The sequence below is a fragment of the Cydia splendana genome, chromosome 3 (assembly GCF_910591565.1).
Source record: "Cydia splendana chromosome 3, ilCydSple1.2, whole genome shotgun sequence".
Lineage (NCBI taxonomy): Eukaryota > Metazoa > Arthropoda > Insecta > Lepidoptera > Tortricidae > Cydia > Cydia splendana.
In genome coordinates this window covers 5331337-5358111 of record NC_085962.1, presented here as the reverse complement: position 1 = coordinate 5358111, position 26775 = coordinate 5331337, and the positions used below count along the sequence as shown (strand labels likewise).

At 38.9% G+C, this 26775-nt stretch overlaps 1 protein-coding gene across 4 annotated transcripts in view; it reads left to right on the top strand.

Moving 5' to 3' along the window:
- LOC134806382 (teneurin-m) overlaps nt 1-26775 on the top strand; it is a 693234-nt gene that overhangs the window by 427820 nt on the left and 238639 nt on the right. The window contains exon 3 of one of the 4 annotated variants that reach the window (XM_063779612.1): nt 299-334. The exons of the other annotated variants lie outside the window; for them this stretch is intronic. The gene's annotated coding sequence lies outside the window, so the exon portion shown is untranslated. The remainder of the gene's footprint in view (nt 1-298; nt 335-26775) is intronic. 4 annotated transcript variants of the gene reach the window in all.

Genomic DNA, 26775 nt, shown 5'->3' with positions numbered 1-26775 from the left:
CTGCCGCCACCGGCGCCTGCGCCGAGTCATCGGGTGCGGAGGGCTGCGGCCCGCAGTCTGCGCCGGTCCGTCACCGTAAACGCAAACTCCTGATGAGACTCCTCGGTACGGAGTGAAACATGTCGAGCGTTTTTCGACTTAAAATACGTGAGTGACCCGTTCTTAATATATTTAATATGTCTGTGTCTTACGGAAGTTTTGTTATTAAAACATTAATCGAGACTTCATCGCCATTTTGAAGTTCAACCGGTTCTCTACTTCAAATATAATTTCGTCTAATTTATTTTTTTATTTCCAGTTGCAACTCCTCAACGGAGATGATCTGACGGTGAAGGTACAACTAACACATTACCCACCTTTTCTCACCGCTTACCCGACCGGGCACGACCACAAGGCTTTGCTTATATGGTTCATACACATATTTTATATTATATCCTCCTAAGGCGGCCATGACAGAAATTTCCTATTGAAATTCGAACCTATATTGTTTGACTTATTTATAATATTAGTGGTGGTAATTGCTGTAACTGTTCCAAATTTTAGGTATCTACGTCAAACGGTAATCTGAGAAAAACGCATTTAACTGAATGAGGGTTTCCGCGATCGGGATTTTCACTAGATGGCAGCACCGTGACGAGAGGTCTTTTTGACAGCTGCTGTCAAAATTCACCAAAAAAAAACATGGTTAAACATGATTGGTGGATTATGACAGCTAGACCTCTCGTCACGGTGCTGCCATCTAGTGAAAATCTCGATCGCGGAAACCCTCATTGCAAGACCGAAGTGATCCCATAAGTGTTCCGTGAACAGTTTTGCACGGAACACTAAAAATAGAGTTCGTTTTGTTTTGTTTATAAATTGAACGGAATAAAACAATTGCAACTCTGTTTCAATTGGATGTGATTTTTTCATTGAACTGAATAATAACAGTCACGTCTAATAACATCTATACGGACAAAGTGCAAAAATATGTAGGAAACTAGGAATACACTTACCTATTATGAGCAATAGGGTCGTGTATACATATTTTTAGAACTTTGTCGGGATCGATATTTTCAGACGTGACTGTATAGCTAGAATCGTGAGCCCTAAGAGGATGTGTTTATGTATGTTTTGTTTATATAACTAATATTTATTTCTGTTGAATACATTTCTTTCCATTTTAACGAAATAATATGTTTCCATTACAACAAACCGTAATCTATGATATTACATGCTCAAATCTACACAGTACACATGTTACAATTAATTAAAAATTAATATACCACTTATACGTACAAAAACCTTATAAATAACCCTGTAAAGTACTTATTTTCGACCTAATAAACTTACATGGTAAACTAACATTTCTTTAAAATATATTAATAAGTAATTGTATGATGCTTCATATAAAATTAAATAGTGTGTATATATAGCCCGCCTTTATGAATTACGAAGTATTTTATGAAAGTCCCTTATTATAAATAGATGGCATGTGTTTATAGTTTATTTGATAATACAATAGTAGAATAAAATGGCAAATGCAAATGTATACCTTTAATGAGCAATTTCCCGTCCACTCACCCCCTTAAAAGTCTTTAGAATAGGAAATATTACGCAAAACTCTGCGTAGAGGGGGTCACTAGCACAATCATAGGGCCTACCGCGAAACACGCACGTTTTCGCGTTTCGCGGTAGGCCACCTGTAAACAAACCGCCTTGATGCATCAATGTCATAGTGAAAACTTGTCAAAAAAACTGTTTAAGGCCTAGTATGTATAAAGTTACTCTATGGTTGACTATGTGCCCTAGTGCTGCACTCTGGTGGCAGGAACGTTGCAGTAATAATCCCTTTATTCAATCCATTTAAAGCACGTGCAAGAACTGTGATTTTAATAATGTATAAAATATGGCCTTTATATGGAATCGGTCTCTTTATGCCATAAGTCCGATGACCTAAATGGTCACTACGAGTCCAATTTCAGAAAATAATTTTATAATAGCCCTGACTATTTTGACAACGATTACAACAATCGTGGAATCGTGGTCGTACGCGTTTCTTTCTAGCAATTATGTGTACATTAGGAAATTATTTTGATGACCCCGCATCAAAATATTTATATAAACTTATACAAAATACGGGCTGCCTAATGATACATAACTTGTCATAATGAATAAATAAGGTAAGATAAAACCAGACTAAAGGTGAAATTTGGATTGTGACCGTAGCATCGTACTGTTGCAGCGTTGATGGGAGGATTGTCGCTATAAACTTGAAAAACTGCGTTGCTGTTGTTGCCGCATTACTGTCGCGATTGGGAAGTTTTATCACTCAATATATCAAGAATATTAAGAGCGTTATTGATTATGCGTTACCGCTGCAACAGCCAGCCGCCAATCGCCTTAAGGGGCCCACCGATTACCAGTCCGCCGGACGATATCAGCCTGTCAGTTGACCGCAAAAGGCCACACACTAAACAGTTCTCTGTCAGTTTTCGGCCTGACGACTTACACGAACCGATAGTGTGTGGCCGCCTGACGATTCCAGTCAGCGCCGACAGATATCCGCCGGACAGTCCGTGGCCTCGAGTCCAGTCAAACACACATCATGAGGTAGCCGGCCGGCGATCGACACACGTTACAGCATTAGTAAATTCTACTTTATTCCTAGTACTTAAGAGTTCATAGTCCCTAAAATAAGCATACGACTTTTTGTCTTCGAACATCACGGATCCAATACTTAATTTATGACGCTGATATTTGCTTGTAATTTCATACACAATTTTAAGGCCAGTAGACCTTATTAACCTTAAATACGGTAGGGCTTCTGTCAAATTAAATTGAATCAGTAAAAAAAAAACAGATGTGTACGTTAGTAAAATTCAACTTTAATTCTAGTATAGTTAGAGTTCATAGTTGGTTCATAGGCATCATTTTAATTTTAAGGCATGAATACAACAATGCGAAGGTTGCATAGTATCTAGTTTGTCAAGACTTTTCTTTATTTATCATGTTGTTACCTCGCAACTGTTGTTTACTGTCAGTCAAAAATAAATGTCATAGAGAGAATTATAACATAAACCTTATTTTTTTCTCTATTAATTTTAAATGTGACATGTTATTATAGTATTTGCATGGCTTATATATTTGAAAATACAGACTTGATTATTGATTGCTGGAAGAGTAAGTAACCGAGTAAAAAAGGAGCAAACATTGAAAGATTCAAATAGGGAAATTAGCGTCCCAATATAACAACACTGGTTAAAATTTTAATAGTTCTCAAGACAACGCCGGGAGGTATACCTTCGATGGCGTTCACGGCAGCTAGCAATGAAAATACTAGCTATTGTGCGTTTTGATTCCGCTATAAAGTAGAGCTCCCGATACACGTGTTACACGCTGACACGGGTACCCGTGTTCTTAAGCCCGCCGGGCTTAAGAACCCGAACTACACGAACCCGCCCGGATTCGGAAACGTTTACACGGGTACCCGTGTACACGGGTACACGGATACACGAAATAACGGATCTTATTTACCCGCCGGTTCGACCCTTCACTCTCGTGTAGCGGAGATTCGTGCTATGAAGACATACGATTGAATATGTAGAAGGTTAGGAAGATTCGATTACCTACTTTGCAGTTTTACTGGATTGATTTGTAATGTCAATAATAGGTAGGTAAGTACAATTTGTTTCAATAATCATAAGATTAAAATTAACAATATCTCAGTAACCGTTGACTTCATTGTTGGTATTTCAGTTTCTTCATTGATGTAGGTTTTTGATAATTAAAGTAAACCTAAATACCACCACCACCATGTTACCATTTGTTGGGACGTCAGTCTTTCCGTGACCACAGCTGGTGCAACTCAGCTGAAACGTCGGAATTAAAGGTAAAAACAGTGAAATTACATCGCGGTAGACCCGTTTGTGTAATTATGTGTACAAAACGCGAGAGTTTAAAGTGTTATATAAACCTAAATGATTATTTAATACAAAAGTAGATAGTTATGCTTACTGAAACCAGAGTTGGGCATTATTCGAATCATTTTTAATCTAAATAATTATGGTGAGATTAATATTCGCGAATAAACCATTCGTTTAGAATTTCGAATAAGAAATGAATTATTCGAATAAATTACACGAAGGATTTTTGTAATACACACTCAGATGGCAAATCTGAATAGGTATGCAACTGCAGCGTATTTTAGAGCCAAGGAAAATTTTGGGAAAGGCCCCAACTGACCGTCGCCATCCATGGTGGGGACAAATGGGAATTGTTTATATGCAGCGCCTATTCCCATTTGTTCCCGGCCGGGACAAGTGAGAATACATCCGATATTTGTGTAAAATATTATTATGTAGGGTCTACCCATATGTTCCCCGCGGAGATAAATGGGAATTCACCCATTATTGGTAATTATTAGTAATATGGGAATACACCAATAATGGGTGCATTATTGGTGTATTCCCATTTGTCTCCAATTCATGTGACCTACGCCATGCACGAGGCGGGGACAAATGGGAATGTTTATATGAATTTTGGTGTTCCCATTTGTCCCCGATATTGGCGTTGCCATTTGTCCCCACCTCAAAAGATTTCTATGCAGCGTCTTTCCCCATAAGTTTCTCGCGGGAACAAATGGGAATACACTCTTTATTGGTGTATTCCTATTTGTTCCTGCCCTAAGTGACCGCCGCCATACGTGAGGCGGAGACAAATGGGTACGATTTATATGCAGCACCTATTCCATCAGTTTCCGACGTAGACAAATGGGAATACATCCGAAAATTGTGTTCCCAATTATCACCACCCCAATAAGGTGGGGAAAAATGGAAAATATTTTTATGCAGGGTCTTCACATATGTTCCCCGCGGAGACAAATGGGAATTCACCCATTATTGGTAATGATGGGTGCATTATTGGTGTATTCCCATTTGTCCCCGATTCACGTGACCTACGCCATACATGAGGCGGGGACAAATGGGAATGTTTTATATGAGTTTTGGTGTTCCCATTTGTCCCCGATATTGGTGTTCCCATTTGGTGCCGATACAAAAGATTTCTATGCAGCGTCTTTTCCCAAATGTCTCTCGCGGCGTGGACAAATAGGAATTCTTCCGAAAATGGTGTGTTCCCATTTGTCCCACACCAATAAGGAGGGTACAGATGGGAAATATTTATATGCAAATCCTATCACTTCTGTACCCGGCGGGGACAAATGGGAATACATCCGAAAATGGTGTGTTCCCTTTTGTCCTTACAAAAATAAGGTGGGAACAAATGGGAAATATTTATATGCGGCTTCTTTTCCTATATGTTCCCCGCGGGGACAAATGGGCATACACCCATTATTGGTTATAATGGGTGCATTATTGATGTAATCCCATTTGTCCCCTATCCACGTGACCTACGCCATACATGAGGGACAAATGGAAATGTTTTATATGCAGCGCCTATTCCCATCTGTTCCCGGCGGGGAACAATAAGAATACACCCGTTAATGGTGTGTTCCTATTTGTCCCTGCTTCAATGAAGTGGGGACAAATGGGAAAGATTGTTTGTCTTTTCCCACATGTTCCCGAAGGGGACAAACGGGAATACCCCCATTATTGGTGTATTTCCAGTTGTTCTCGCCCCACGTGACCGCCAATACATGAGGCGTATTCCCAGTTTCCACACCTCAAATCAACCAACCAGATAAACCGATAGAAAACATTTTCTTTTTACTATTGGGATATAAAATAGCTAAATAGTTATTTTGTAAGCTAACTATTCGACAATATTATTCGCAAATAATTTATTCGTGGGCTATTTTATTCGCCGAATAAATTATTCGCGAATGAATTGAACACGAATGATCATTCGAAAAAATTATTCGTCATTCGCGAATGATTTGGTAATTCTCATTCGTAATTCGTCATTCAAATTAATTTTGCCCATCTCTGACTGAAACTACCACGAACGGAATATGTTATATTTTCCTTTAACAAAATCGCATTTTGCTCACTGTTAGCAAAGCACCCTTGTTCGAGCTGCTGAGGTGAAAAATAAATTAAATTGGTACAACACATATCAATCACATTGAACATCCATATATACATTACTACAATCTCCGCTACACGCCAAGGACGGGTTAGGCCCGCGTGTATTTAAGGTCCGTTTCGCCGTGTACACGGCTACACGGGTACCCGGATACACGGATCTTAATTACACGTGTGCACGACTACACGTGTAGAACGGGTCAGAAAACCGTGTACGTGTAGTTCGGAAACGGGTACCGAACACGTGTACACGAAACCCGGACACGACCGCGAGCCCTACTATAAAGACACGTGGTAGAAACACTAGCGCAAGTATGGAGGTACCTGCTTAGACAAGAGATAAGACCTACGCTTGAAATTCTTCAGCTACAAGTGGGATCCGAATTATGACATCATTAATTCATTCCGTTTTAAGTTAAGAGAATATCTGGAGCAAACTGTGTTCGGAGTTACAGAGCGTGGCGTGGCGATATTACCTACCCGAAATTCTCGTAATATGTGACAATTATTACAAAAAAAGGATATGGAGTCACAAGCTGCAAGCGGTGGATTCAACATACTTTTACTTACACCGGCTCTTATTTAGGTACTATCTATGTATACCAAATTGAAAAAAATGAAAATACTTTACTGTTATGTTTTTGTTATATTCATTCTACTCTTTTAAACCTTTTCTACATAATATTAGGTCTACTTGGCCGTTACCCGAGTGATTTTTTTGTTTGATACCTTGTAATAAATAATTTGGCCAAGCCCGAGATAGCTCGAGGCATTTAGTGTTCCGCTCGCATCGTTATATTTTACAGAGGTTGTTTGCCTGTTTTTAGGATTCCGTATTCAACTACCCTATAGGAACCCTTATAGTTTCACAACCCTTGTAGTTTTTACTATATATTTAATATATCATTAATTCTTCTTCGGCGGGAACGGACTCGATTAGATGCATAGCCTGCATCAAAAGTACGTCGCGGGGACGGTAATTTGTGTTTTGGGAAAGTATCCTATGAAACTCAGTGACACATTCATCCTCGATGTAATCATTTGCAAGTATATACGAAAAGCGAGCCATTGTATTCGACAACAACCTAGTGCGTAGGTGGCACCTTTGTGGCACATACAGTAAACAAACCACATTGACACATCACACGTCACGTCAATCACATGGCCTACCGCGAAACAAGAAAATCGAAATTTCGTTATCTAATCTCTCTATCACTCTTGCATATTCGAGCGATAAAGAGGCAGATAACTAAATTTCGATTTTCGCGTTTACCGGTAGGCCCTTGTTAACAAACCGCCTTGATGCATCAATGTCATATTTTATTGTCTGTGAAAACTTGTCAAAAACAGTTATGTATAAGTTAGTCTATGAATTTACTGAGTCGGTAGTGCTGCACTCTGGCGGCAGAACATTGCAGTAATATCCCCTTTTAACCAGGTTTCACTATAGTAGTCAAAAATATGTTTACATTTTTTGCCTTATTACAAAGGAATAAGGTCCAAAAGTGTAAACATTATCTTTGACGTCGACTGTCCATTTTGATGAAAAAATTAAACTAGTTGAAAAACATGAAACTGAGGGCTCTCGACTGACAGCAGATGACGGCCAACAGGCCACCGGCCGGCTATCTGATAATGTGTGTGTAAATTAGCCTGCAGGCCACGGACTGTCCGGCAGATATCTGTCGACGCCGACCGGAATCGACGAGCCGTAGTTCGAATAGCCGTCAGTCCAAAATCTGAAGTAGAACTGTTAATGTGTGGCCTTTTGCGATCAACTGACAGGCTGATATCGTCCGGCGAACTGTCAATTTGTAGGGACCTGTCAAAATTATATCAGACTATTGCCGGCGGACGGCCGTACGGTGGGAAACTGACGACTCGTCTGTAGTCGCAGAGGTGGCAGCAGACCATTGCCGGCCGGCAATAATCGCTTATGTTTGTGGACGTTATTGGTCTAGGACGGCAGGCCGCCCGATAAGGCCAGAGACTGCAGGCGGACTGGTAATCAGTGGGCCCCTTTAGACCAATGTCGTGGCCAGGCCGTAAGGCTAAGCGTATGCTGAGATGCAGGCGACGCAGTTCACGCAGCGCAGCGCAGAGCAGATTTTGTAAAGTATAGAACGTTCTTTCATAGCTACACACGCTGCATCACTAGGACGTTCCATACAATACAAGGGGGTTTCCAGACAAATAGGTACCATATACTTTTTTTCGAAAAACCATCAACTTTTGGGTTACCTATTTATTTAGACTCAGAATTACGAATACCATTGAATGAGACAAAGAAAAAAAGTGTCCCCAGTTTTTCATACAAATTTTGGGTGTCAGTTTTGTAACAGTCCATACAAAATGGACATATGTGATAATGCGTTACAAAACTGATTTTTTGGAACAATATTTTTTTTCTTTTTTAATCAATATAGTCCTCGTGATTCTGAGTAGAAATAATCCAAAAGTTGATGGATTCTCGAAAAAAAGTAAATGATACACTTTTAAGTGAAAATGCCCACAAAATCTGCTCTGCGCTGCGCTTCGTGAACTGCGTCGCCTGCGTCTCAGCATACGCTAGCCTAAAGGGGCCCACTGATTAACAGTCCGCCGGACGGTATCGGCCTGTCAGTTGTTCGGAACTGTCAAAATTTTGTTCTAACTGACAGGCCGATACCGTCCGGCGGACTGTTAATCAGTGGGCCCCTTAACGCTGCTACGGTCGCAATCCGCATGTCACCTCAAGTATAAAATCGAAGTATTGATATTTCAGTACCCGATTGTAAATATCGTTCCAGTAGTCCACAGCCAGGCGGTAAATATCTCTAATTACCACACCTGGCCTTACAATAAGTATGCTCCCTAGATCTCAACCGATATTTCTCGTTGACGCACACTGTTGGGTGCACTTAAGGTCGTTAATCGCCTGAACGCACTGACCGCAACACCATAGATTACCCACTACTAAATTCCATATTATGAATAGACCTAGAATTTTGTCAGTCTCTCGTTTTTGGTAGAATTCGTTCTAGATACATATACTTATATTATGAAGCATACAGTTATACGACAAATAGCACTTAACAATACTCACTTATGAATGCAGCGAGCTAATCTTACAGTTATATCTCATGCCATTTGATTTTTCAAGACATTTCACATATATTACCTCAAATTTATAGAGGGGTCTTTCGCGAATTTATTTTATTACCCGTATTTACAGACGTTTCGACACAGGTTTCACTGGTCATGGCCGCGGCTAACATAATATAGGTAGCTATTAAGTATCACATGCAAAAAATATATTAAATCTTAAGTACTAATATCCTTTTGCGACTTAAGGATGTCTCACGCTAGACTGGGCCGGGGCCGGGCCGGAGCTTCCGGCGCTTCGTTTTCCGTGGAAAGCACCACGTGATCACCGATCAGCCGTCATAGAAAATGACATGCCGGACGCCTCGGCCCGGGTCTGGCCCGGTCTACCGTGAGTCATCCTTTACAATGTGGCTCCGTGCGTCACCTGATTTGTCGACAAGTGATCTGCGACCACTGACCACAAACGTAACACGATCGACTTAATTCAACGTCTGTGACAGGAAATCGATAGAGCCACCTATGTAGGACATATATTTTGAGCATTACGACAGAAAGTTGTTAACATAAAGTGCCCCTGCACCTTATATTAACAGTAAAAATAGTACATTGTACAACAAGGGCATAAAGTGACCCATTATTACTCAAAGTAATTTTTTGGTCTGAGCGAAGCGAAGACCAAAATAGTAGACGAGGGTAAAAATGGACATTTATGCCCTTGTTGTACACTCTGCTTTTCACTTTGATTGCGAGGAAAATAAATTATATTTTTCACGGCAATTTACACCACGAAATTGTCGTAAAGCGAAAGAACTATACATAACCAATTCCCACCAACTAACTTTTTAATTTTTAACATGTGATCAGAGTTTCAGACGCTTGGTTTTCTGCCAAGTCAAACATTTCAGAGCTTTTTTGAACGATAATCGACTCCTATTTTATGTGATTTACTAAATTTAATGACAGAAAATACGGATTTCTAATAAATTGTAGCAAAAATAAAATAATATAACAAGTTTTGTCATCTACACAATTTTATTGCGCAGTAAAATTGTGCAATATGTTTTAACTGTTTGGCTGTTGCGACCGATTACTTTAGTCTTAGAAGAAAATTTTACTTTTATGCTCTAGAGTCTAGAGCATAAAATGCGATTTTATGTCGTCTACGCACGACATAAAGGTGCACTTTTTGAGCATGAGAAGTGAAAACATCTTTTTCGCTATCTTTAACGTTTCCGACAAAATACGATGGAAAACAATTTTGCACTACATCTGTATAATCCATTTCAAAATCAAAGAACGCGACTCACAAACTGTAGGTACATTATGTATAATTAAAGACAAAACTAAGACTCAAGTAGTTGGTAGCGTCGCAAAGCAAGCTTAGTTATGCCTGAATTACACGGAGATTTGATTAAGGTCTTAAATTTCATCCAATTTGGACCCGCTGGTAATTACGGAGGAAGCGTTATAATTTCCCGAGGAATTTCCCTTTAGATATTAAGAGGTTTAGTGTCTGCTTTAGCCGGGGCATGAATTATAGACGCGGAAATAAATAATTGTAGATCTAGTTAATTTGTGCACTGTGTTGTGCAGTAATACGTATAAAGCTTTATTTTATTTGGTTGGTTTAATGTTCTATAGTCTGTATCTTTAGGTATTTAAAAAATAGTAAACAAAATCTACCCTCAAATGGCTTCTTAAGCCAGTTGAGGGTAGATGAAAACATTACATGATCAAATTATGTAGGTTAAAGGCAGGTTGTTCAGTGAAAATCCAGGTGGTTTTGTATTTGGTTGGTTAATCAATAAATGTTATAACTACCCGAAAATGTACAAATTATTAGTTTTTAGGGTTCCGTACCCAAAAGGTAAAACGGGACCCTATTACTAAGACTTCGCTGTCCGTCCGTCCGTCCGTCCGTCCGTCTGTCACCAGGCTGTATCTCACGAACAGTTGAAATTTTCACAGATGATGTATTTCTGTTGCCGCTATAACAACAAATACTAAAAACAGAATAAAATAAAGATTTAAATGGGGCTCCCATACAACAAACGTGATTTTTGACCAAAGTTAAGCAACGTCGGGCGTGGTCAGTACTTGGATGGGTGACCGTTTTTTTTTTTGCATTTTTTCCGTTTTTTTTTTTCATTATGGTACGGAACCCGGTAAGTGCGCGAGTCCGACTCGCACTTGCCCGGTTTTTTTCTTTTATTGAAGTACTTACCTAAATATACAGAGTATAGAACAGTGTAAACATTATAATTATATTATTCAATTTACAGAAAAAAATATGGTGAGCGGGTTAGTAAAGTGCCCGGCGCGTGAGAAAATACTAATTAAATGCTTGTTACTTCAGTAAAGTAAGATTATCACTTGTATGGAATCCTCATACTGTTTGTCTTGCCCCGAGCAAAATAAACTATGTTAGTCTTACCCCACCTTACCTTTCAATAAACTAATTTGCTATTTCATTATCAATGAACATAATAACAATATTACACACCGTATATAATTTGCGGCCATGGCGTTATCCACATAAAAATATTGACATAAAACACAATCTTAACGTAACATTTATTTTTCACCACACCAGCTTGTAAAGGCTCTCTTTATTTTACAAAAACTGTTGAGAAAGTTGCATTTTATCCACAGGAGTCGCAATATAATTTGATGCATATATTGAGTTGTTTAATTATGTTGGCTGGTGGAATTAACTTTTGATTGAGTTTGACTGATAAATATTTAATAGCGTTCATTTGGATTTGATTTATAATGTTATACAGTCAGTATTTTCTCCGCGTTGGTGTAGTGATCAAGCCGTGTGCCTTGAACCTTCGCAACGCTTAATATTCAATTATTCGAACCACTCGCTACGTTCTTGGTTCAATTTTGCAATCTTTCGCTTGTTCGGATGTCAATATTAACACGAGGAGCTAAACAACGATTTTGCCCTCTTGTAAAACGAAATAACGCTTTCAATTTATGGTAACATCTCTAATCTTTGAGAGAAAAAACTCAGATAACGCAATATTCTTCCACATTCCCAGAATCACGTATCAGATAAAATAATAACACATAAATTATAATTTCCGTATCACATCCATATTTCTTACTGATTAGATATGGAAATAATATTTCGCGGGAATAATATCCTGATTTATTCTCACAGGGTAGATAAAGGCAGGAGAGATGGCCCATAATGTTCTGAATGGGCCGGAATGGTCCGAAAGTGGCCTTCCCGCGCGTATTTTTACATATTATTTTCAGGGGGAGTATTAAATTACGGTGGAATTCTTTCTCGAGTTATGAACGATCATATTTTGCGAAGGCGCTTCGAGAGGCGAGAAAAAAATGAATAATTATTCTTACCTACGTATCTTTGGGTGCCTTCTCGTATTTTATTCATGGCAGGTTCTTTTTATTATAGTCGTGGACCGTTTGCGATCCGCTATTTGTTGGGTCGAAATGGGAAAAGTAAATTTTATCTTTCCAACCCAATATTTGATCAAGCGAGTATTTTATTACCAGATCGCCGGCCCTGAAGGCCTTGATGACAGTCGTTGATAGAAACCCCAATCGAAACTTAAATAATGTAAGGAAATAGTCACGTGACTTCGTAGCATCTGTCGAAAAAGCGCTGGTGGCCTAGCGACAAGAGCGTGCGACTTTCAATCCGCAGGTTGCGGGTTCAAACCCCGGCTCGTACCAATGAGTTTTTCGGAAATTATGTACGAAATATCATTTGATATTTGCCAGTCGCTTTTCGGTGAAGGAAAACATCGTGAGGAAACCGGACTAATCCCAATAATGCCTAGTTTCCCCTCTGGGTTGGAAGGTCAGATGGCAGTCGCTTTCGTAAAAACTAGTGCTTACGTCAAATCATGAGATTAGTTGTCAAGCGGACCCCAGGCTCCCATGAGCCGTGGCAAAATGCCGGGATAACGCGAGGAAGAAGAAGACTTCGTAGCATCTGTCATCCCGATAAATTGTTTTTTCGTTTCGCATTTGTGGATGTACCATCGCCCACGCTGCTAACTGACAGTTCGTAAACCTTATTACAACAGGCATACGGTCCACCGATGGATAGTTAAGAATGTTGCTGTTTGTATGATTGCCATCTTGGCTAGGCTCTCCCGAGGCTTCAACGTCCTCTATTCGGGATAGTATGAAAATGATAATCGTAGCACCTCGATATTTTTAGAACTGTACCTATACATTGTAAACTGTGTATGGAGTCAATAAAAAGTATTGTAAGTAAAGTACAGTCAGCCAAGAAAGTGGTCTACCACTTTTCGACACTATCATCTGATTGATAGAGTCGAAAAGTGGTAGACCACTTTCTTGGCTAACCGTACATTGTGAAATGATAACAATGCTGTTTAGTTTAGGATTATTCAACAAATTTAAATAGATGGCATTATATACAAATGACACGAAATGTTTAATGAAAATAATAGATTTGTCTAAACTTCACTACATCTTATAAAACAAAAGTCCCCGCCGCATCTGTCTATATGTTCGCGATAAACTCAAAAACTACTAAACGGATTTTCATGCGGTTTTCACCTATCAGTCGATCCTTGAGGAAGGTTTAGGTGTATAATTATTACCCGTGCAAAGCCGGGGCGGGTCGATAGTATATTACAAAGACAATTTCGATTCGATTCATAGATGAATATTAGATTTATTTTCTGGTTAAAATAAAAATGCATTTTATTACAATGCAAAAGTAGAAGCAATTTTTTTTTAATGTTTGCACCTGCTAATGTTTTCTAGGGTACCTTGTGAATACGAGGTAACTAGGCTAGTCGATAACCAAATGACAATTCCATCAGACCTTACAAAGCATCTGCCGGCACACAACCCTGCATTAACTCGTCGAAAATCAATAGGACCCGACCCGTCAACTCAGCCCGAAAGTTCCGCCAGTAATTTACTCAGTAATGTAAATCTGCCATAAATTGTCAATAAAGTAGTTGGATTGTTCATTGGCGCGTGACGATTTATAGTTCAAGTTTGGAATGGAAAAAGTTGTAGCCCTTTGGTCCAACTGACTGGAGAATCATTTGATGTTTTTGTGCTGTGTTCATTTTCTTTTAATGGACTCTGTCCGCATTTTTCTCCGCATAGATTTCGTCTGGTAAACTCGTAAACTATATACGCCGACTTGTAAATCTTGTAGCATGTTTTGCACAAATATAAAAGGAATAATTTTTTCGTTATACCATATCGGTCGTAGCGAATAATCGGCTACTGCAGCCTATTGACGCCTGCAACTCCAGGGACTCTGCTATCAAACCTACAATCTACATGCCTCACTCCTTATAATTACTTAGAAAACAATATTTCTAGAAGTAGAATCTATTGTTGATAATATTACGCAGCTTTAAAAGGAGATACAATACTCATTTATAGGTTTCCGTGCCAGCGGGTCCCTGATGAAGTAATTTGACCTTATAGCACAGATATTCCTTTGTTCTGCGAACAAACCATTCCTGTTATGCCTTCATACAGCGTCGGCAGTTCCAGAAATGGGGTCAAGGTCCGAGCCGTATTGCGCCCTAGACGGTTACTCAGTCATAGCTATATGTAGTAAATTCATATGCCGACATTCTTGTGACATTGTATAAGATACCATGCAGTTTGTTATCATTAATATCAAAGGAAATTTCTAATCGGCGATTGGCAAGCGTACCTATGTATGTTTGCACTGAGTTTAATTGACATTTTACACTGTCATTACATGTATTTTTACTATTTAATATAAAATTGTACATATTTTTATAAAAGTTGCGATTTTATATCAAAATTTAATTGAACCAAGCCTCGACTTATAAAAGTAGGTACTTAAACGTTCTTTACAAAACAATTCAAACAATTACTTCCGTACGAATAAACCGAGGAACGGTTTTTACACAAGAACAAGAATGTGCTAGAAAATCTTATGTTACTTCCCGTATAATTATTTCATATAAAATAACTGTATAAAACCAAGCATTTCAAAAGATGCTGAAAACAAACAAATCCAAAGCAAACTAATCCGTAAGCCTTTTCTAGAAGCTTTATTTCTGCTTAGCTTTGGCCGGGATAATCTCGTAAAGTAGTCATTTTTGACCTATTACCCTTTGCGATTGAAAATATGCCAGACGGGCTGTGCGCGCGTTGTTTTGTGCTGTTTTTGCCGGAACACTAGAGCTCTTGGCGTCTGACCTTTGGCTCCTTTGCGTTATTTCACGTTTTTTTATGAAATTTATGAAAATAATTGGCACAATAATCGGTATTGAGCGTTAAGGGTGCCTGAACTGACTACCTTGCTGGCTGTTTTTGTTCTATAAAGGATTTTTAAAACGATCGAAGTTTTAAATGTATATCTGAAAATGAAGACACTACCCTAAGAGCTGCTTGTCATAGTTAGACCTCTTACTTAACACAGACGGTTTGTGGGAAGTTGTTATAGATCACTGTAATATATTTGAAGACTAAAATCTTAATCTTTTCAGTAAGCAAAATTAAGCATCTTAACTAAACCCACACGAAGCCACCTTTTATTTAAAAACGAGAATCGTCTCCATTAAATGGTAGGGCTCTAATAAAACATGGATTTTATTCTAATATAGGTATATATCTAAAAAAACATACCAAAAACAATTAAACAAAAAGAAAACTAAGCATGTACTTAATTAAAGCCTTAACAAATAACTTCGACAGTAAAATACAATAACTAATTTATATTAAGCTCAATGCAGTTGCCAAATGCACCGAAGAGTAATTAAAAGATTTATTTTAATTGTATAACTGTGCACTGTCTTCGCACCGTTCATTTGTAATGTTTTTTGCCACAAAGGACAAGTTTAAACAGTTCTCCAAGCAATACATTATTGAATCAAACTATAGAAAGCCTTGATAAAAAATCTGACTTGACTTAAAAAGGCGGGCATCATAATACTACTGAAACTTTAAATTTAGCGTCAATTTGTATGTGATGATGATGATGTCCTCCCAGACGTATCCGTCGACGGCGACACCCGGACAAATCAGTATCAGGTATTCTGTAAATTCTGACGTGCATGGGCTCGAACGTGACTTGCGAAACCGAGTTTTGTTTTAAACTTCCGGCCGCAAGACATGCAGTAAAGCTCGCCATTTGAGTCGTAAGTGTATGTGTAGGAGGGCTTGGGCCGAGCTTTTCGAAGCTGGCGTTTAGCGTCAAGATCTTCGAGGCGTGCACTTTCGAAGTCGTTGAGACCAGTGTTGACCGCAGTTCGCCAGTCCGATCTCCGAGTTGCAAGCTCCTCCCACGATTCACACGATAAGCCGGTGGCCGACAGGTGGCGTTTCAGGACGTCCTTGTACCGCAGATATTGTCCACCGGCCTTGCGTTTACCCGATTCCATACCGCTGCAAGCGTTATCGTAAGATATTTTACACATTATTATAAACTGGGACGGAATCTCCTCATATCGAGCTATCTGAAGGAAGACTGTGAGGTCTGTGCAGTGGATAACAGTGGTCTGCTGCTGTGGACATCGAGTTTTAAGGTGACAGTCCATTTCCAACCGCAGCTGCACTACTGTCAATTTTACTATGGAAATTGACAGTAACAGCGACGCGTTCAGTACCAGAAGTGCAGCTGCGGTCAGAAATGGAATGTTACCCTTAATGTCGTACCATCGCCCACGCTGTTAACTGTACATCGGTGGACCTTATTCCTTTTGTAATAAGGTCCACGTTGTACGGACGATTTTCAATTTTGATGTTGGCCGATGAAGCGACACGGTAGCCTGATCCGCTCTTGAAGTGCTTCCAAATCTAGTGATCCGCGACTGCATTCCTAGTTTGCTGTAAATTGCGCGCTTTATGCGGGCGTTACACGAGTTTTAGCGAATTACGCGCGATCTAAACAAATATGTGTCATTCGCTACATCTCCTTTAGATAGATAAATGAATAATATAATAAATGTCAGATTTCTTACTGCAATTTAAATGCGACTGTGTCCCGCAGTTCCCAGCCCGCCTGTAAGGTGATTAAATAATTTGCCCGGAATGCAGTGTTTTTAATGTGCATTTCTTTTTGCATTATTCGCAGTCGCGTGTTTAATTCGTTTAACATTTCCTTGTTCCCGATTGGACGTTTTGATTTATGCAAATAAAATGCCCGAGCGCTTTATATTTTCCACTTTGACACCAACGCATTGTTAAATTGCTTTTGAATTGTGATAATAATTACAGCAAAAAAAACATTTAACTTTAAAAAGACAATACCTATATTAAACTTTATCGTAATTACAATTTAGTCATGTCCACTTTATTTGTAATACTTTCAACGTACGCGTACATACTTACATTTTAGTTTTATACGAGTACAAACACTATTAGGCAATTTTGAACACCTCGCCCGCTTAGCAACTTCTGCTGCTGACTATACCACGTGTTCAATGTTCATATTTATAAATATGTATACAGGCTATTAAATTTTAGGTAATAAATCAAATGTTTCCACTTACATGTCGGGTTAATGTTAAAATATCATCAACATAAAAACTGAACTGAAAAACTTAATAACCTTGTCATCACCAATTACTTACTCGCACGTGATAGCCATAACGGGGGCATAAATCACACAGGCAGCAAATCCGTCAGCGCCAAAGATGGCGGCACATTTTGAGATCGGTAAGGTAAGGTAATACGGGCCAAATAGCTCCCCAGCCGACAGTTACCGCGCACAGACATCGTATTTCCCTGGCATTTTGATAAGGACGTGTTGGGCGATTGTGCGTTGCACTTTATGACTGTATAAAAGAATATCTCTATATAAAAATAGCTTTTATCTACCCCATAAATTCGGGAACGCATATGCGCCCGGTATGCGCTCAACGCGCTCCGAACGCAAACATCATCCTAATCTAAAGCGTAATCATTAGGAAATAACGATATAAACACGAAAAAAATGCCGTAAAATCGGCCAAACATATGGACGTCTAAATTTGAACAAACGAATGACACAAAAAATAGCTTCGCTGCACTCCCATCTAAACTTGGATCACTTTATTGTTTTGAACGGGAAACAAAAAAATTTAGAGCACTTTTAAAAGCGTGGCGGGTTCTTGGATGATTTTGTTTTACGATGCACTCACAGCTTGGATTCCGAACTGTTCCTGCTTTATTTTACGAAACTTCACTGAAATCACTAAAGAGTTTTCTTTTAAAGGTTCTGTTTAAGATAGTTAAATAAACAATTTAAGCATAGAGACAGTTCTGAAGATTTCGTCTTAAAAATGTACGGTTGAAAATACATAATTAGGTAATACGATGAACTCGAAATCGGAGCGTATATCGTTGAATGAGGGTGGCAGTAGTAGCCCAGGGCATCCTGCGGCTGATAGTTTTATTGCCGATCTGACTTGCCATTATTTCCAAAAAAATATTTTTATATTTTATGATTTATATCACATTTACATAAAAAATCATCCATGAGTAAAAAGTGTAAAAACCATAAGGTAGGTAGAGTTAAGTAGCAAAAAATCCTACACACCTATGATGCTTCAAAAAAGTTTTGACATTGGTTAAACATTTAAAATATATATATTATTTATGCATTAGTAAATTCGCTAAAATATCGGACAACGATGAATAAAAGATATCCGTGAATAAAATCTAAATTCGACTGATTCGGTTCTACAATTCATGAATAGACGTCGAATGTAAAATGAGAACTCGCGCTAAAAGTGCCAGTCGCACCTACATAATAGAGCTATCCATCCGAGCTGGAGCCCTAGGGACTTCACAACAGACTTCCAGCATCCATTTTGATAGCTCAGAATAAAATGGCTCTTTATATTTTTATTTTTCGTTACCACTATTGGCCTTATCGCTGCCGCTGCCACCAACGCCGCATGTCCGATATAGAAACTTGAGTGGTCCTATCCTCCTAAGGCCCAAGGTCCCATCTATAGTAAATCTTCAGTTCGATGAAATTGAAACCATGTACAATTGGAACAGAGTTGCATTTCTTATGTATCGTAAAATTTTCTAACACATAAAAATCAACTCTATTCACTGCACTATAGGTTCACATTTCAGTGGCAAATTTTGGGTTCTTCATTTGTATGGCTGGGCCTTAGGAGGCTGTGGAATGAATCCATAATTTTATGGTGGTCCACATTACTTATCACTTTTTACGATCCTGTGGACTTGGAATTACGAGTAACTCTTACCTAACGGGATTATATTGTGATCCTTGAATATTAAAATATCGACGTTTTTAAATTGCTGGATTTCTCTTGACGTTTTGAGTGTGACAATATTTATTATATGTTGAAGTTTACTGTGCTTTTATAGTTAGGAAAGTGAGATACGACTGAGATTTTATGCTTAAGCAACATACTTAATTCATTTAAATAGCATTGGCAATGTTCAACAATTTCACGACTCGATTTTGTTCGAAGTGTTGCGTTCCTCACTAGTTCTACTCATATTATTATTTAGAATGCCTTGGCGCCGGCTGACACATTAAAACTAGTGTAAATGTTTGAGTAACTGAAGCGCGGAAAGTTTGGGAACTCCACGGAGCAGGGAAGACTGCAAGACATTAATTTAGATTGGAATTATGTCAACAAAACTGCTTGAGTCTTAAATACATGCTTTCCTTGAAAGGGGACTTATCACCGAGTTTTTTTTTCAAACCTGTATAGTTTATATTATTATAGGTATTACGAATGAATGTGGAGGGAAGTAACGGGAGAGGAAAATCGAGGAATTGGTGAATGGACTGTGTGAGAGATAATATGAAACGAACGCAAGTGAATGATGAGATGACGGGCGACAGAGAGGTATGGAAGGAAAAGGCATGCTGCGCCAACCTCAAGTGAATGAGACAAGGGCAAGAGAATGATGATGATGGTGAGTTTATATTATAGCCAGCCAATCCCTAGTCATTTCCTGCTGAGTTGGAGATGAATTTAACGGGTGAGTCGCAAGACACAACTTAAAACTTCATAATTGTTAATGTAAGTAAATTTTATCATATATGTGATGTGACAAATGTAGAGGAATTGAAAAAGAAATATAAATGGCCTCCATTAAATCGTCGTCCCGTTTGTTTGTTCTATCGATTTTCTGTACGTAACAGATGTCAGGCTGCGCGGGTGTCAGACTCTACTGAAAACAGGGAAAAACTAGTCTAGACTAGGTACCTATAAAATATATTTGTTAAAAACGTTAGGCTTATCTAGTTTGTTACAAAAAAATACTGAACCTTTGTAAAATCAACACATGAAAATTTTAAAGGTTAATTTTTTTGATGCTATAAGTGTTTGTATGTGCCATCACAAAAAATTAAGAATGTTTACGCTGGTTAGAATACAAAGCCGTCTTACCGTACCCAAGTTTTATGTAGTTAGTTATTGTGAACCCTACTATTCTACTCTCTCTTGCAACTTCTGAACTAGCAGTCTAGCATGGTATCAGTAGCTTTTGTATTCCGAGGACCGTTCGCAAGAATTTATCGCTTATCGAATGCCAATACGTATCGTGCTGACAGATCCAAACAAACGAAAAATCACGTGATAATTTCCGTACATTATTAAAGTTTTTGCGTTTTCCACAAACAATTGTCACTTGGCTAGGCCAGTTAAACTAAAACAGGCTATTCTGTCGGCCGCCATGTTCCGGCCCAGTACATTCGTAATGCATCGGCCAGCCATTGATTAATTGACCCGGCGACCCGCCAATTACTTCAATTATTTACCTCCGGTATACTGTTACGCTGCCTTCTTTAATTTGAATTGTGGACAGTAATTATTATAAGCTTACGTTTAATGGAACAGTTGAACTGTTGGCCCAGTTTCTCATGGATGTAAAGGTCCCAACTGTCCCAAGTGATGAGTATAAATTCTTGCTAAATTTGAAGTGATATTGGGATGTAGTTCCATCTAAAGGTTCCATCGAAATTTATAAGTATGTGTGAGAGCTGCAATACCGTTAACAATCCAGGTAGAATATACATTTCTATCTTGTTCTTCAATGTACCAATAAGATCTTTACGAATACTGTTTTAAATGCATTCGCATAATCAACAGTAATTATAGTTACCTTCCATCTATACCTCCATAAAAAATATCTATCGAGATAACAGCAGATACAAATTATGTATAAGAAAGGTGTACACATAAAAAGAAAAATAAATTCGTTGTCAAGAAACATTCCTAGCGGCTGATATAGACCGAAGCAATCACTTAGAGCGGGCAATAAAAACAACTAACCAGTAAATTATTTAACTGTTGTCTCATTACAGAGTCCACTTAGTGTTGCCAAGGATATTCCGTAATAGTTCGCTTTATGACTAGTTGGGAATTAAAATCAGTTTGCAGGCCAGTCACGCCGGCAGTTAGGGTGAATTTTATACTCGCCCAACGTAAAAGGTTTACAAACGTATATACGTTCGAGTTATGATCGCCAGCGAAAAAGCCCAGTATTAAATTGCGTGTTTGTAGGGAACAATATTTGCGCGTGCACCCTCCGGTGCAGACGATCGCGAGATGAATGTTTGTACAAACGTTAAGTAAACAAGGACATGAAAATCTTCAATCCACTTGACCTCGATTCCTGCAAATCCGCCTGAATCGTGCCAGCGTCATACACCGATCGATACGCCGAGCGTAAATAAATCACCAAGTTTGGAAACCGAGCTTGCTTACTTACAGATCCCACTTTGATGTCAGATGATTACAAAGGTAAACAGACGGGCACCTAATTAGCGAGCTCGCGGATCCTAGTGTGTCTCACTAATGAACATCGGTAACAGAAGCCAATTTCCGGATTCGGTAAATCGTCCCTCCGACGACTGTCAGCAACAGCAAAAAGGCCGGGTACATTTGCAAGTTCTGTGTGAAAGTTGAGCTTGAAAAGAAAAGGCATAAAAGTTCTCGCTTGGCGCAATTGAAGCACAACTAGTGTTTTAAATCTGTAGAGTCCGAGCGCCCTCCCTCCACAGTGACATAGTGGATGTCCCGTCGAGCACTGAGGCCAATCCGACTCCCTCGAGTGGCGTGCCGTCACTCGCCGTAGCCCGTTTGACGCCATATGCGATTGCCCCAACCACGAACGATCGTTAATCCTTATCCGCCACGTATCAATTTAAATCCTACTTTCCAGGTGTTAAGGTTAAGTTTCCAACGGATATATAATACAGGGGAGGTAGTGTCGGAATGGGGTGAAGTCCCAGAGGCGACGTACGGCGCGGTGCTCATCATTTCCCCATTGTCTCGTTAGACAAAAATCAAAAACAAACACTCGCAGTCGGGATTTTGGATGTAAGTTCGGATGATTCGCGATGATTCTGAGGATAATCGTGCTTAGTTATTTGGTTTGATTGTGCCTCTGGGGTTACTCACGACACAACTCACTGTCAGCGCCGATATTAACCACAACTGTCGACCTTATTAGATTTCAGCGTAACAACGTTTCATCATTCAATTCACTCGAGATTATTTTTACTAACATTGAAATAAGTCAAATTATATCCAGTAATTCGCTGTGAATGATAAACTGTTTCGTGAAATAATTTCCATTCTAATAAATCCATTTGAATTGCTTCACAAACGAATTACAGATAATCACTGCATTTCTCGCCTTGAACAACTTTATTTGACACGTCTGTCAGTTGAATTATTCTACTGAAACTGAGGGTTTTATCCACTGTGAAACAATTTATTGACTGAACGTGAACGAACATTTATCTAGAGCTTTTCGTGTAAGAAACAAGTAATTTATTTTCAAAGTATATCGCTGTGGCAATATCACCATGCCCCCATATATCTGCATGCGTTTCATCGGCGTCTAAACATTGAATTACTCGAGATTTCCTCATCCTTTGGATAAATGTAATTCTTTCTCCGAAGATTGCGCTTGCGAGGCCGCTTGGTACGTGACCACAATACCGAAGCCGTTGTCTCCAGCCTCCTTTTTATCTCTATTATTTATTCTTTCGATACGCAGACGTCAGCGTTTGACAACTACAGTTCATGTCGAATAAATTGTCGGTGAAATTGTACGCTTGAGAGTGAGTTACGACTGTGGACGAGGCTCGGCTGTTTTGCTTAGGTTCGGCAGATTTATTGCTCGGTTTGTTTTTAAGAAAATTTGCTTTCCATTTGCAGCGGACCCTTGTTTTTTATTCCGGGCGGTAACTACTCGCGCTCCAGTATTTAGCACCACAGCCGTTCCGCTCGTAACTACCGAAAAAGTAAAGTGAAAATGTGTACAATCGTCTTTTGCCGTTGTTGGCGTTTTAGAAAATACCTACCTCGCCTTGAAGATTATTTCTAATGCCTGCGCTCGAGACGCAATAAACTAGCGCGATGATAATAAAAATGTTCGGCTTATCCCTCGTGTTGCCGCTGTAAATCTAAACGGTTGAATACGAGCGATTTTCTACCTTACCGCCTTTTATTAACGCGGGATAGAACGTTTTAATTTTAATAAAACTGAACATCGGCACGCCCGACCTATTTGTCAACCTTCTTTACTTTTGCTGGCATAAAATCATACAGTCGCACTCTGCGTAACTACAACTCTGTTCGGGAAGCGCGCACCCGCGTGATCGAAAACCCACTCTCGAATTGAGGAGTTAAGATGCAAAATCGCCTACTAATCCCGGCCCGGAGGCGCATGAAATATGAAATTCCCGAAGGCAGTCGCGCAGGATTTAAGCTTTTCTCTTTAAAGTAATAAAGGTGTGTTTTATTTGCGCTGGAAAGGATTATGTTTGGGATTTGGAGAAGAAACACGTAGGTGAACCATCGCTCATGTGACAAATTTCTACGTTTGCCTTAACGCGGGGCACCATGCTCGGAATATAATATCAGGAATCTCGCATTGATTTACATACTGAGAAAAGGGTCATAGGTGAGGTAAATTGGTAACGAATAATTGTCATTGCGATAAATTTAATTCTGGTGAAGTTGTGAAACATTCGGTGCAGGGATCGATATGGTAATGACGAGATTGCGGCCAAATTCCGGCGGGGGTGCGTGGTTTGCTCGCAGTGACAAATTGTGACAGTGGTTCCCCGGGGGCTGTAGGTTTGACGGTTCGTTTATGCTACTTTGTGGGATTCAAATTGTAGTTTCTTTTCGGATAGTAACGAAGCTAACAATACGTGCGGAAAGCGGGCCCCGTTTATTTCTGGGCGCTCCTCGGGGCTGCTCCGGCGACGTGATTTCGCAGCGCAAGCAACTTGCCAATTGTATATTTATGAGTTCACTATTTTGCCGGATTGAATTTTGTTGTAATTCGATTTTTTTTCTAAGCAAACATGATTGTATCGAATGTGACGTGTCCTCAAACATGAATAGTGAATGAAATAGAATTTCTTGCTTGACTAACAACGCAGAACGTTCATCTGAATAGAAAATCTCGTTATGGAAATACGGAGGTGACAGATCACTCGAAATATTTGCGATTACTCGAACTGCGCTAGTGTGAGGAGAATATTATGACAATATTATCACACGAGTTTAGTTCACAAAATAAAAGACGCCTGAGACCAATTCAACTTTTTTTTATCACCCTGAGTGCACTCTTGGTTCATGTCTTTTTCTAGTTTATTATATGGCAATACCTATTGAAAATTCTTCGAAAACCATCTCTATAGACAATAATAACCATCATGATTCACGTCTAAAGCATTCATTCAAAAACTGAGTACCGAACAGAGCGGTCACCCGTTATCGCGCGGACGTCCTGTGCTCTTATCCAGAGGAAACAACACTCCTGTTTTTATTTATGCGCCTCCCACGTCTCTCCAGAATATGCGAATTTAGTTGAATTTAATTTTATCCGAGAGCGATTGTGTTTTAATGTTCTTACAGTTTAGTGGTTTTTTTCTTTAATTTGCATTGTTTTTGTGGTGTCTTGTTAATTGTTTTAATACATAATTTGACTTGAAGTTTACGTAAACTGAATCCGTTGGATTGCAATTGCTAAAAGTAAGTAATTACATGATATCTTGGTTGTTATTAATATCTTAAAATGTATTTGTATTATTTTATAAAATTTACTTAATATCTTATGAAATAAGTGACACAATTAGGCACTAATCTTTCTAGAAAATCCTAAATTATTTTATAACAAAAAACATTTTTTGCGTAAATGTAAAACATCTTATCGTGTCGAAAAACCTGACGTGAATTAATATGATACTTATTTCGCTCATCACACAATCCCTGATAGGCATTAATAACGATAAATATTTAGGTTAACAACAACCAGTTTATTGGAGAATCGGAGGCAAAGTACAAAAATCTATTTCGTAATTTCCTAACTTTATGCAACCCACTTACAATTAGCATTCCTTATCCGGGCGACTGGCCTCCAACTCGGCTAGTGGTGGAAAGGGGGGAGTTGGCAAAAATTCCCCTCTAACGAGCTCATTGTTCTTTTTGTTTGGACCTCCTTTGTGAAGGGTTCCGTTGGCAGCATCCTTAATTATCGCATTGAACAAGTCTGCGGCTATTTGATTAGTTGTTGCTTATTATCAAGTTTCCCGGATACCGGGGTGATTTTTGAAATACTGTCGCGCACAGAATACGAGATGAAACCTTAATTGCTGCTCGTAAACTCTTTGCGGCAATCTATTTACCGTGTAAGGCTAAGCCAGAATGCCCGTCTAACAAAATTGCGGCAGCTTAAAACATTTTTTAATAAACGTCTCTTCGAAACTTAAAGATTTTCTTCAAATCTTTTCAGCGCAAAGCTTTCTGCTTCGGCAGTCTCATAAAGAACTTACTTGACATCGTTGCTCTGAAAAAATCTTTTCACATGCAGTCTGCATACTCAATTACAAAGTCCGGTAATGAGGTACAGTCGAAACTAATTTTATTTTCTTCAGGGCCTTTGAGATGGGCCTCCTGGGATGTTTGACTTAAATTAAAAAGTTTCACCGTCTCCCACTTAATTCTATCCTGATACTTTTTACTAATGATCACACACGGTTAGACCTGCTCGTGGGATTTAGAAAATCCATCAGCGATGCTGGAGATGTTTAAAAAATCCATAATGAGATATTTTCGGGGATCCCGCGATAGCAAATTTGAAGGTAATAAACAAGATTACGGCTCCGGGTATAACTCAGAGGGGGCTTCACTTCAGTCGACCTACAAAAATTATAGGATATATTCTTTTTTTAATCTACGGAAATAAGAATTGAATTTAAAAGTCAGGACGTTTATAAACATCATAGACGAGTACATATCGTTACATTCAAATTCCAATTATTTCCAATCGTTTAATGAAGCAAATTGAAGTTACACCAATATATACATAATACTAATAATACTTTTTATTTCAAGTATCAGCCAGAAATGTTCGTTTTCACCGTAATCGAATTCTTAATAATATTTACTCTTTAAAATCAATACAATGGCAGCCTAAGTCGCAAAGGCAAAACGCCATGAGTGGCTTTCCGTACCGCATTTTACATGAAAGCAAAAGCAAGCCACAGCATTACTTAAAGGTTCTTAAACATCAAAGACGTATACACTGATTAAAGGTAAATCAACGTGTAGAAAAATATTCAGTGCCATTTTCAGAAGGTTTTCCTTATTACCTTTTTTGCAGGAATTGTGAAGCGGGCTTTCGTAAGCAATATTTTCGCTTCACGTTTCTG